The sequence below is a fragment of the Giraffa tippelskirchi genome, chromosome 10 (genome assembly GCF_054371585.1).
Source record: "Giraffa tippelskirchi isolate mGirTip1 chromosome 10, T2T-mGirTip1v1.2.pri, whole genome shotgun sequence".
NCBI classification, from domain to species: domain Eukaryota; kingdom Metazoa; phylum Chordata; class Mammalia; order Artiodactyla; family Giraffidae; genus Giraffa; species Giraffa tippelskirchi.
Genome location: NC_137284.1, coordinates 98,412,718 through 98,424,877, shown reverse-complemented (window position 1 = coordinate 98,424,877; position 12,160 = coordinate 98,412,718). Strand labels below are relative to the sequence as shown.

The 12,160-nt window shown below is 33.7% G+C and overlaps 1 protein-coding gene across 11 annotated transcripts in view; it reads right to left on the bottom strand.

Moving 5' to 3' along the window:
• Positions 1-12,160, bottom strand: part of TFEC (transcription factor EC) — a 751,469-nt gene that overhangs the window by 23,020 nt on the left and 716,289 nt on the right. The window lies entirely within an intron of this gene.

Here is a 12,160-nt window from a genome sequence, read left to right as displayed (position 1 = left end):
GTTGTATTATCTTAAATTGACCAATTGTTAATAGTAACTTGCAATATATAGCATTTTAATTTTAAACAAAAATGAATATGCATTAACTTTGTAAAATCTTTGGGGAATGCCTGTGGATAAGATATGTTGAAAAAAGCTATTTGTACTTAAGAAAACAGAGAAATTAGTTCACTCATGAAAAAAATTTTTATTAATATTTACAAAGTTATGGGAGTTTTATCTGGCACATTACCTGGTTATAAATGAATAAGATTAAAAATATCACTTTAGACAAAAATCATAATACATATTAGTAAAGCTTGAAAATTCATTATATATCATAAATTAGGCATAACAGTTGAATATTTTGGAAACCTTCTTAATACCATCAGTGCTACCAGCAATTCACAGGCAAGAGGTGTTTTATACTGTTAATTAAGTGAGAAACTTTCTTTCCTTCCTGGAAGGCATACTTTTCCTCATTGTACACTTAATGTTCTAGATTATTATAAATATCCAGCTGGTAACCAAAAGTAGTTTAAAACTGCTTTGCCTCAAGTGGATATAGGGTATATCTAATTATAGCTACACTGCAATTCTTAAAGTGCTCCTTGGGAGCAATTTTTCAGAAAGCTAAGATGCTTTATACACAATTCAAAATTGTACCAATTTGTTATTGAAAATGTGCTTATTGATTGATCTCCTAAGAAAATTCAATTTAAATAATATTCATAACTCAAGTTAATATTTATTATTCCAGAACAACCTACATTTAAAATGCAAGATTTGAACATTTAAAATATTTCCATTCTAATTATCTTTATTTCATTTCTGGGAAGTCAACCAAGAGCTGAATAAGCAGTACCTGTGTTCTTTCCTTTAAGAAATTATCAGACAAAGCTATATTCAGATTATTATGGAGATTCTAACTCCTTATTCCCATTTTTTTGTAGAACTCTAAGCCGAAGGAAATTTTTTTAATACTTATAAAATCAGACTGAAAATAATCGTGAAGAAGGGACACATGAAGACAAAAATTAGTTTCTGAAATAATAATCTATTAAATTACGTGATTAATTTATATATTTCTGAGGGAAAAATACTTGGAAAATACAGTGGAAATCAGGCTAATTTACAAGTGTATATGTATATCAACAAGAACATTATAAATTGCATATGGTATTACAATGCACGTTTTCATATATTGGTTCTTTTCATTATTTACTCTGTCAGGACTCCTCATCTTTATTTTATATAAATTCATTAATTATATAACAATGACGGACAGGGAAGTCTGGCATGCTACAGTCCATGGGGTCGCAAACAGTTGGATATGACTGAGTGACTGAACAACAACAACATCGTTTTAAAATGTGTTTTTGCGTCTTGGATATTAGAAGTGAGCTACTAAGATATTTATTCCTTCTCAATTTCCTTATCTGAAAAATAGGGACAAGAAAACCTATCAAATTGGATAAATGATGAGTGTAAATATCAGAGTAATACAATTAGAAAGAAATTCTAAAAGCACACATTTCCCTAACATGTGAGTCATTTAGCTATATATGTAGAATATTAAAGCTTCCAGATCTTTTTTGAAACTCCTATTGGTTATAAGTGGAGGCATCACCAACCTGAATTGTACATTTGCACTGTGCCTTTGAGAAACATAATGACATGCTGAACAAAAAGACAGGGAGTGAGGGAGAAAGAAGGGGGAAAGAACTAGGAAAAGGGCATTTTTCTCTAAAGAGCTTGAGATCAGATAGATTCAATGCAGCAGTAGCAAACAGTAGAAATGTTTAAGAGGAGCCATATTACATTTGCACTGCAACAATAAAGTGATAGGTTCCTAGCTAAAATATTTCACTGGGTTAATATTACTTGGTCAGACCATACCCAATGCATTTTTCTGTAGAAATGGGGCTGGAGTTCTGATAATGAATTTAATCCTGCTTAATTGTGAGTCTATTCCATCTTCTCCTGACCTTCTGTTGTTCTGCAGTTGCTCTAGTAGTGTCTGACTCTGCAACCGTGTGGACTGCAGCATGCCAGGCTTCTCTGCCCTTCACCATGTCCCGGAGTTGATCAGACTCATGTTCATTGAGTTGGTGATGCCATCCAACCATTTTGTCCTCTGTCATCCCCTTCTCCTCTTGTCTTCTATCTTTCCCAGGATCAGGATATTTTCCAGTGAGTCACCTCTTCGAATCAGGTGGCCAAAGCATTGGAGCTTCAGCTTCAGCATCAGTCCTTCCAACGAACATTCAGGATTGATTTCCTTTAGGATTGACTGGTTTGATCTCCTTGCAGTCCAAGGGACTCTTAGAGTCTTCTCCAGCACCACAGTGCAAAAGCATAATTCTTTGGTGCTCAGCCTTCTTCATGGTCCAGCTCTCACATCAACAGATGACTACTGGAAAAACCATAGCTTTGACTAGACGGACCTTAGTCGGCAAAGTAATGTCTCTGCTTTTTAATACGCTGTCTAGGTTGGTCATAACTTTCCATCCAAAAAGCAAGCGTCTTCTAATTTCATGGCTGCAGTCACCATCTGGAGTGATTTTACTGCCCAAGAAAATAAAGTCTCTCACTGTTACCATTGTTTTTCCATTTTCCATGACAAGATGAGACTGGATGCCATGATCTTAGTTTTTTGAATGTTGAGTTTTAAGCCAACTTTTTCACTCTTCTCTTTCACTTTCATCAAGAGGCTCTTAGTTCCTCTTCACTTTCTTCCATAAAGGTGGTGTCATCTGCATATATGAGGTTGTTGATATTTCTCTCTGCAATCTTGATTCCAGCTTGTGTTTCATCCAGCGTGGCATTTTGCATGATGTAGTCTGCATATAAGTTAAATAAGCCAAGTGACAATATAGAGCCTTGATGTATTCCTTTCCCAACTTTGAAGCAGTCTGTTGTTCCATGTCCAGTTCTAACTGCTACTTCTTAACCTGCATACAGGTTTCTCAGGAGGCAGATAAGGTGGTCTGGTGTTCCCATCTCCTTAAGAATTTTCCACAGTTTGTTGTGATCCAGTCAAAGGCTTTAGCATAGTCAATGAAACAGAAGTAGATGTTTTTCTGGAATTCTCTTGCTTTTTCTATGATCCAATGGATGTTGGCAATTTGATTTCTGGTTCCTCTGCCTTTTTGAAATCCAGCTTGAACACCTGGAAGTTCTCGGTTCACTTACTGTTGAAAGGCTAGCTTGGAGAATTTTGAGCATTACTTTGCTAGAGTGTGAAATGAGTGCTATTGTGCAGTAGTTTGAACATTCTTTGGCATTGTCCTTCTTTGGGATTGAAATGAAAACTGACTTTTTCCAGACCTGTGGCCACTGCTGGGTTTTCCCAATTTGTTGGCATATTGAGTGCAGTACTTTCATAGCATCATCTTTTAGGATTTGAAATAGCTCAGCTGGAATTCCATCACCTCACTAGCTTTGTTCATAGTGATGCTTCCCAAGGCCCACTTGATTTCCCACTCCAGGATGTCTGGCTCTAGGTGAGTGATCACACCATCGTGGTTATCTAGATATTAATATCTCTTTTGTATATTTATGGGTATTCTTGTTATCTCTTCTTAATATCTTCTGCTTCTGTTAGGTCCATACCATTTCTGTCCTTTATTGTGTCCATCTTGGCATGAAATATTCCCTTGATATCTCTAATTTTCTTGAAGAGATCGCTAGTCTTTCCCATTCTGTTGTTTTCCTCTATTTCTTTCATTGATCACTGAGGAAGGCTGTCTTATTTCTCCTTGCTATCCTTCGAAACTCTGCATTCAGATGGGTATATCTTTCTTTTTCTCCTTTGCATTTCACTTGTCTTCTTTTCCCAGCTATTTGTAAGGCCTCCTCAGACAACCATTTTGCCATTTTGCATTTCTTTTTCTTGGGGATGGTTTTGATCACTGTCTCCTATCCAGTGTTACAAACTTCTGTCCAGAGTTATTCAGGCACTCTGTTCTATCAGATGTCATCCCTTGAATGTATTTGTCACTTCCACTGTATAATCATAAGGGATTTGATTTAGTTCATACCTGAATGGCTTAGTGGTTTTCCCTACTTTCTTCAATTTCAGTCTGAATTTTTCAATAAGGAATTCATGATTTGAGCCACAGTTAGCTCCCAGTTTGTTTTTACTGACTGTATAGAGCTTCTCTATCTTCCACTGCAAAGAATATAATCAATCCAATTTCGGTACTGACCATCTGGTGATGTCCATGTGTAGAGTCATCTCATGTGTTGTTGAAAGAGGGTGTTTGCTATGACCGATTATTGTCTAATTTATGCCCTGAAGGATAATGATTAATATCCTATTTAATTTTATGTTGTAGGTACTACTCTATTTCATGTAAATGGCTGATTACTTTTTTAAATATCATTAGACAATTGGTTTCAATTTCAAAATATGTAATAGATTTCACATAATCTAATGAGCCTTTTCTCCACTGAAAGATATGAGTAAAATGTTAGTGAAAATTTAAAGATTACATACATATCAGAAAAGGCTTACAAACCAAAGTTATAATCTACTTAGGTATTAAAGTCTAAGTCTTGGCTTTATCTTACAAACTAGTAGGCAACTGGATAGATATTTTATGAAGAAATATTTATTATTCTGGTTAAAAATCATTACTTTTTTCAGAAAAGCAGAATCATTGACATAGCAATAGTGAAATATAATTATTAGAAACAAACTCACAAATTTTAAAAACACCTAGTGAAGAATTTATTATAAAATATTTTTAGCAAGGTAAAACATATCTTGTCTTTTCTTAAGACAATTCTTTCTGGTATAAAAAAGTGAACACTTGATCTAAGAAATTGTTTTGAAGTGAGAAGTGACCAACAGTGATTCCTGGTATCCAAAATTCTCTACCCTAGATTTTTCACATCTCCCTACTAAGATCATAGAGACTGAAACGGACTTGGAACTGGTCTTCCCATACAAACACTACCTTTCACAGTAGCCAATATTCCCTAAAGAAAATGAGCTTACAGGTCAAAATATCAAAGCATTCAAGAAAAATGATTATTTTAAAAGTTAAACAGCATGTAATGTTAGAAATAACATCAAAAGCAAAAATTTTAGAAATAAAAAAAAAAGATTACATGAAACCAAGTTTTAGAAATTGATCTAATATACACTCTAAAGAAATAAAGGATGATGTTTGCAATAATTTATAATCTAAAATGGAGCTTCCCTGGTGGCTTTGTGGTAAAGCATCTGCCTCCTAATTCAGGAGATGTGGGTTTGATCGTCAGATTGGGAAGATTCCCTGGAGAAGGAAAGGGCAAACCACTCCAGTACTCTTGCCTAGGAAATCCCATGGACAGAGAAACCTGGTGGGCCACGGTCCATGGGGTCACAAAAGTGCCAAACACTACTGAGTGACTAAACAACAGCAATAATCTAAAATAAGAACAAGTAAACATAAAAATGGCCAAAGCGATCATGAAGAAACAGGAGACATGAAAATATAATACCTGAAAAAGATGAAAACCATAAAATGTTAAAAATAGCATAATACATAAAATGAGAAATAAATAAAGGAATTAGTAAATTATAAAAACCAAATTAATCTCTCAGGAGGATGAAGGACCAAGAAACCAAACATATAAAAGAAAAGCTAATTAGTATGAAGGACAGAATTATTAGAACTACAATATAGATAGCTATTAGGAGTGTCAGGGAGAGAAAAAAAATAAAAATTGGAAGAAAGAAAATACTTTAAGGAAGAATAGAGATGCATTCCAGGACTAACACTAAATCAAAGATGAAACTCTTGCCTTTAATCTCATCTTATTTTGTTGTTTTATTTTTACTTAAAAATCAAAGGGCCTATAGAATATCAAAGAAGAAAAACCTACACCCTGATGCATTACAGTTAAACTTAGGAATGTACAATGACAAAAGAGAAAATGTAGAAGCATAATAGTAAGAAGAGATTATGTTCAAAGGAATAAGAATCTTATTAATATAAACATTTTCAATAGCAAAACGAATGAAAAAGGAAAGTGAATGAGAAGATCTTAAAACACAGAGTTTTATATCCAGCCCAATATCATCTACATGTGAGGTCATGATAAAAAATATTCTGAGAAATATAAAATGCTTAAGAATGCTTACCCACAAATACAAACACTGAAGACAGTTTGGGATGAAGTAAATATGATATAAATAAAAAAAACATGTTATAAATAGAATATTAATTATCTTGGTAAAGTGGCTGTAGTCTAAAAGAGAATAGGGAAATCAAGATAAAAAATAAAATAAACTATAAAACCACCTGATCTGCCTCTTGAGAAATCTATATGCAGGTCAGGAAACAACAGTTAGAACTGGACACAGAAGAGCAGACTGGTTCCAAATAGGGAAAGGAGTACATCAAGGCTGTATATTGTCACCCTGCTTATTTAACTTCTATGCAGAGTACATCATGAGAAACGCTGGACTAGATGAAGCACAAACTGGAATCAAAATTGCTGGGAGACTATCAATAACCTCAGATATGCAGATGACACCACCCTTATGGCAGAAAGCAAAGAACTAAAGAGTCTCTTGATGAAAGTGAAAGAGGAGAGTGAAAAAGTTGGCTTAAAGCTCAACATTCAGAAAACTAAGATCATGGCATTTGGTCCCATCACTTCACAGCAAATAGATGGGGAAACAATGAAAACAGTGACAAACTTTACTTTTGGGAGCTCCAAAATCACTGCAGATGTTGATTGCAGCCATCAAATTAAAAGACCTTTGCTCCTTGGAAGAAAAGTTATGATCAACCTAGACAGCATATTAAAAAGCAGAGACATTACCAACAAAGGTCTGTCTAGTCAAAGCTATGGTTTTTCCAGTAGTCATGTATGGATGTGAGAGTTGGACTACAAAGAAAGCTGAGGGCCAAAGAATTGATGCTTTTGAATTGTGTTGTTGTAGAACTCTTGAGAGTCCCTTGGACTGCAAGGAGATCCAACCAGTCCATCCTACAGGAAATCAGTCCTGAATATTCATTGGAAGGACTCATACTGAAGCTGAAATTCCAATACTCTGGCCATCTGATGTGAAAAACTGACTCATTAGAAACGACCCTGATGCTGAGAAAGACTGAAGGCAGGAAGAGAAGGGGATGACAGAGGACGAGATGGTTGGATGGCATCACGGACTTAATGGACATGAGTTTGAGTAAACTCAGGGATTTGGCGATGGACAGGGAAGCCAGGCATGCTGCAGTCCATGGGGTTGCAAAGAGCTGGACATGACTGAGCGACTGAACTGAACTGAACTGATATAACTATATGACTCCATATTAAATCTAGATAATATCAGTATGATAGGGTTGGGGTAGTAAGGAAATGAATGAATGTAAAAGTAGTAAAAAGGAAAAAAGCTCTAAAGAAAAACATATTAAAATATGTGACACACATAATACAATAAAATGAGAAAAACAGGTGAACAATATCAATAGTGATAATAAATGTAAATAGGTCAAATTCCTCAGCTAAAAGTTTGACAGTTAAGTTAAAAAGATAGTGTTTAGATCTATGTAGCTTACAAGAGACACAGCTGCATTACAAAAGGACACACAAGATTGAAATTTAAAAGATGGGAAAAGATATGCCCAGCAAATTATAACCATAGGAAGCTGATGCAGCTACATTAATATCAGAGAAAATAGACTTGAAAATTAGAAAAATTATTAGGGGTAGAGATAGTCACTATCTAAAAATAAAGAATTCAGTTCTCCAAAAAGGCACAGCAATTATAAGCAAATGTGTACCTAATAAAATAGGAAAGACTGTAACATTTTCAGGAAACATATTGTCTGAATTTTGTACAAGTATTTCCAGACAATAGAGACAATAGGGAAACAGTATTGGAAACAAATATGAGCAGAATGTTTGAACTACAAGGAGAAATGAATAAATCCATCAAAATAGTGAGAGATTTCAAGACATTTCTTCCTGTTTTTGAAAGGTCAAGTAGACAAAAATAATCAGTAATGTTCTAGTTTTGAACAATAAAAGTGAAATCTTTCCTAGTAGACATGTATATAGTTCTGTATCTAAAAATTAGAGAATACACAATATTTTCCAAGTACATACAGAGCATATATAAATATTGATCATATACTTATCACCAAAAACAAAAACAAAAAAATGAAAAACTTCAAAAATCTCATTGAGTCCTTGTTTACCTAAATATTTAGAAATTTTTAAATGATTCAAGAGTAAAGACAAAATCACACTGGAATTCAAAAATAAATGAAAGATACTGAAAACACATGTAAGGAAACTTTTGAAATATGGCAAAGTAATGTTTTGAAGGAAATTTATAACCTTAAATATGAAAAAAATAGATAAAATTTTAAAATTTGATAGACTAAGTATATTTCTCAAGAAGTCAGAAAATTCACCCCAAAAAACGAAAGCAAGTCAGATAGTAATATAAGATCATAAATCAGTGAAAAACAAAGCAATGCAAAAGACAAAATTTTGTTTTGTTTTTTCAGTTAGTAAACTTGATAGGCCTCTTGTAAGACTAACTAAAGGAATAAAGACTAAACAAATGATATTTTAAATCAAAGAGGGATATAACCATAGTACAACTTAGGTTTATGTTTTTTCCTCAAGGATCAGGAACAAACAAGACTGGGATACCTGCTTTCACCACTTCTTTTTAGCATAGTATTGGAAGTCCTAGCCACAACAATTAGTCAAGGAAAAGAAAGTCATCCAAACTGAAAAGGTATAAGTAAAAATATCTTTGTTCACAGATGACATGATCTTACATTTAGAAAATCATGAGATTCATACACATACACACACACACACAACAGTGTGAAAGCTAATACATGAATTCAGCAAAGTGGCAGAATAAAAAATCAACATGCAAAAATATGTTGCATCTTTACACACTAACATTGAACAATCTGGAAAGGATATTAAGAAATCAATTTCATGTACAATAACATCAAAAAGAATAAAATACTTGGGAATAAACTTAACCAAGGAGGAAAAGACTTAGATACCAAAAAATAAAAAATGCATTGCTTAAAGAAATTAAAGAAGACATAAATAAATGGAAAGATATCCTATGTTGTTTGATGAGAAGACTTAGTATCATTAAGAGGGCAGTACTATCCAGAGCAATCAACAGATGCCTCCAATCCATATTAAAATCCTAACAGTGGTTTTTGCAGAAACAGAAAAACTCACACTAAAATTCATATGAAGTCTCATGGGATCCTGAATAGTAAAAATTATCTTGAAAAGAACAAAGTTGGAGGGCTTAAGTTTCCATATTTCAAAACTTATTACAAAACATTTGTAATCAAAACAGTGTGGCACTGACATAAAGACAGACATATAGAGAGTGGGATAGAGAGTCCATAAATTATTACTCAAATATACAGTCAAATGATTTTTGGTAAGAGTACCAAGGCTATTCAATGGGGAAAGGGGAAAATCTTCAAAAAATAGTCTTGAAAAAACTAGAGAGCCATATGCAGAAGGAAGTTGGACTCTTACACCATAAACAAAATTTACTCAAAATGGATCAACAACTTAAATATATGAGTTAAGGCTATAACATTCCTAGAAGAAAAGATAAGGGAAAATCTTCATAAAAAATTGGGTTTGGTGATGATTTTTTAGGTATAATATCAAAATCACAGGCAACGGCAACAACCAAAACAGATAAACTGGATTTCAATAAATTTAAAACTTTTGTACATTAAAGGACACTACCAAGAGAATAAAAGGACAACCCACAAAATGGGAGAGATTATTTACAAGTCATATATCTTTTAAGAGATTAATATCTAGCTACATAAAATAAACAGAAACAGCAACAAAAACATTCCAATTTAAAAAATGACCAAAGAACTTGAATAGACATTTTTCCAAAAAAGACTTCTAAATGGTCAATAAGGACACTGAAATATACTCAACATCATTAGTCATTAGGGAAATATAAATCAAACCCACAATGTTTTACCACTTCACCCTCATTAAGATGACTGTTATGGAAAGAAAGGAAAACAAGTTTTGGTGAGGAGGCGGAGAAACTGTTAACCCTTGTGCCTTGCTGCTGAGAATGTGAAATGGTGCAGCCACTGTGGAAAATAGTATGACAGTTCTTCAAAAGTCAAACATAAATTAGCTTATTATCAGCAATTTCTCACCTCTAGGTATATACCAGTAACAGTCGAAAGTAGATTCTCAAACAGATACTTGTACACAAATGTTCATAGAAGCATTAAATAGCCAAAGGGTAGTAACAATCCTAATGCCCATCAATAGATGAATGAATAATGGATAAATGAAATGTGGATAATGGATAAATGAAGTATACCATACATATTATGGCATATTACTCAGCCATAAAAGGGAATGAAGTACTAATACATGTTACAATATTTATAAATCTTGAAAACATTATGCTAAGTGAAATAAGCTGATAGGAAAGGACAAATATATGATTCCGCTTACATGAGATACCTAGAATACTCAAATTTATACAGATAGAAAGGAGAATAAAGGTTATTAAAGTCTGGAGATAAGGAAAATGGGGAGTCATTATTTAACTGGTGACATTTTTTAATGTTTTCTGTTTGGAAAAATGAAAAATCGCTATGCGTGTATAGTGATTACGGTTACACAACATTATGAATCTATGTTATGCAACTGAATTGTACACTTTAAAATGTTTAGGATGGCAAATTTTACGTTATACATATCTTACCATAATAAAAAAGATAAGAGAGATTACCTACAATAATTTTCTAATAACTGTGAATGCTTAGGTGAAATACATAAATTTCTAGAAAAACATTATTTAGTAGAACTGACTACATAATAATTAATAGCTTGAATAGTCTTATAATTACTGAAGAAATAAAAAAATACTTTAAACATATTACACAAGAAAATATCTGGATCAGATAGTTTTATGGGCAAGACTGCCACATTTTCAGGGAACATACCATCTCAATTTTGTACAAACATTTCCAGACAATAGAGACAAGAGGGAATATGTTCCAATTCATTGAGACTGAAACCATATGAAAACATTATAAGAAAAAATATTACAGACCCATGTTATTCATGACTACAAATCTTAAGTAAAATATATTACTTATTTAAATTCAAGAGAATATAAACAAGGTAACTTGCCATAATGAAATTGGGTTTCCCATAAATATATTTTATGATGTTAAAGGAGAAAAAGAAACCATATGATCATCTCAATAGATTTAAAAAACCATCTGATAAAATTTAATCCCATTTATTAAAAATTATTAGTTTGTGAGAAGGCAACAACTTTCAATAATAGAAAAATATTGCTTTGCTTGTTTAAAATCAGTGCTTCCCTATGAGAATTAATTGTTCATATATCCATTTACTCTCATCAGGCCAAATACAATAAAGGACAACATAAATGATCTGACCTAAATTCCACATATGTTTTTTTTCTGTTTGGCTTCTTCCCTCTCCATATATTAGATCCAATCTATTACCCAGTTATGATATTTTTTTCTTTAAATTTATTTTGTTCATTGTTGTTCAGTCACTAAGTTGTGTCTGACTCTTTGCGACCCCATGGACTGCAGCACACTAGGCTTCTCTGTCCTACACTAACTCCTGAAAAGTGAAAGTGAAAGTCACTCAGTTGTGTCCCAATCTGCGACCCGATGGACTACAGTCCATGGAACTCTCCAGGCCAGAATACTGGAGTGGGTAGCCTTTCCCTTCTCCAAGGGATCTTCCGAACCCAGGGATCAAACCCAGGTCTCCTGCATTGCAGGTGGATTCTTTACCAGTTGAGCCACAAGGGGAGCCCAAGGAAACTGGAGTGGGTAGCTCCCTTTTCCAGTGGATCTTCCTGACCCAGGAATTGAATCAGGGTCTCCTGCATTCTAGGCGGATTCTTTACCAACCGAGCTATGAGGGACACTAACTCCTGGAGTTTGCTCAAATTCATGTTTATTGACTAGGTGATGCTACCTAATCATCTCATCTTCTGCCACACCCTACTCCTTTTGCCTTCACTCTTTCCCAGCATCAGGGTCTTTTTCAATGAGTTGGCTCTTCACATCAAAGTATTGGAGCTTTAGCATCAGTCCTTCCAATGAATATTCAAAGTTGATTTTCTTTAGTACTGACTGGTTAAATC